The sequence below is a fragment of the Mirounga leonina genome, unplaced genomic scaffold (assembly GCF_011800145.1).
Source record: "Mirounga leonina isolate KUSES-001 unplaced genomic scaffold, KU_Mleo_1.0 Mir_101608, whole genome shotgun sequence".
Lineage (NCBI taxonomy): Eukaryota > Metazoa > Chordata > Mammalia > Carnivora > Phocidae > Mirounga > Mirounga leonina.
Window position 1 is genome coordinate 3,685,887 of NW_023270163.1, and position 1,826 is coordinate 3,687,712.

Consider the following 1,826-nt stretch of genomic DNA (forward strand, 5'->3'; position numbering starts at 1 on the left):
TGGGGGTGGGAGGGATGGGGTGGCTGGGTGATAGACACTGGGGAAGGTATGTGCTATGGTGAGCACTGTGAATTGTGTAAGACTGTTGAATGGGTTAGCCTGGTGGTGGGTATTGAGGAGGGCACATTCTGCATGGAGCACTGGGTGTTATGCACAAACAATGAATTATGGAATACTTCATCTAAAACTAATGATGTAATGTATGGAGATTAACATAAGAATAAAAAAAAACAAGGAGATAGCAGGAAGGGAAAAATGAAGGGGGGGTAGTCGGCGTGGGAGACGAACTATGAGAGACTATGGATTCTAAGAAACAAACAGGGTTCTAGAGGTGAGGTGGTGGGGGGATGGGTTCGCCTGGTGATGGGTATTAAAGAGGGCACGTATTGAATGGAGCACTGGGTGTTATACGAAAACAGTGAATCATGGAACACTACATAAAACTAATGATGTAATGTATGGTGATTAAAATAACATAATAAAAGAAAAAGTGCATACATTAAAAAAAATAAAGTTGTCAATATACTGAACTTTTTAAAATCAATATATCATACTGATATTATATAAATATTATATGCATATTTAAAAAGCCTACTGAATTATGCATGTTTCAAAAGCCGAATGAAAATGAAAATATTATTAATGTAAAACTTCTGAATAAATTAATACCTTTTGCTTCTGGTAACCACAAGCCTGATATTTTTCTAGGAGTTTGTTTTATTTTGTATTTGATTCCACAAACTCACTTCTATGAGTTTGTTTTGATTCAACATATATATTCCATGTATACAGTATTTGTCTTGAATTTATTCAACTTAACAATGCTTTCAAAATCCATGTGTATTGTCACAATGGTAACATTTCCTTGTTTTTAATGGTGGAATAATATTCTATTGTGTATATATACCACAACTTTTTTTATCCATTCATCCATTGATGGACACTTAGGTTGTTTCCATGTCTTGGCTATTGTAGATAATGCTGCAGTGAACATAGGGTGAAGATATCTCTTTGAGTTAGTGTTTTTATTTCCTCTGGATATATCCCCAGAGTGGAACTGTTGGATCGTGTGGTGGTTCCACTTGTAATTTTTTTGAGGATCCTCTATACTGTTCTCCACAGTGGTGGTACCAAATTACAACCCACACATAGTGCACGAGGGTTCCCTTTTCTCCACATCCATGCAAACATTTGTTATCTCTTTGTGATGATAGCCATTCTAACAGGTATGAGGTGATATCTCACTTTGGTTTTAATCTGCATTTCCCTGATTAGTGATGTTGAACACTTTTTCATGTATTGTTGGCTACTTACATGTTATCTTTGGAGAAATGTCTATTCAGGTCCTTTGCCCATTTTTTAATTGGGTCATTTGTTTACTATTGTATGAGTTATTTATATATTTTTGGATATTAACTACTTATCAGATATATGGTTTGAAAATATTTTTTCCCATTTTGTAGGTTTTTTCAGTTTGTTGGTTTCTTTTGCTGTGCAGAAGTTCTTTTATTTGATATGGTTTCACTTGTTTTATTTTGGTGTTTGTGCTTTAGGTGTCCTATCCAAAAAATTATGACCAAGACCCATGTCAGGGAGCTTTATTCATATATTTTCTTCTAGGAATTTCATGGTGTAAGGTTGTATTAATATTTATTGATGGTATTGAATATTATGTAATGTTAATTTATGGACATTGTCAAAGTAAGATATTTATTAAATCTAATGCCCAAAATGAGATGCTTTATTCACTTCTAATATTTTAGTGCTCATATACCATTTCTTTAATAAATCATTCCAGAATCTTGATAATAAATGGTGTTAATATT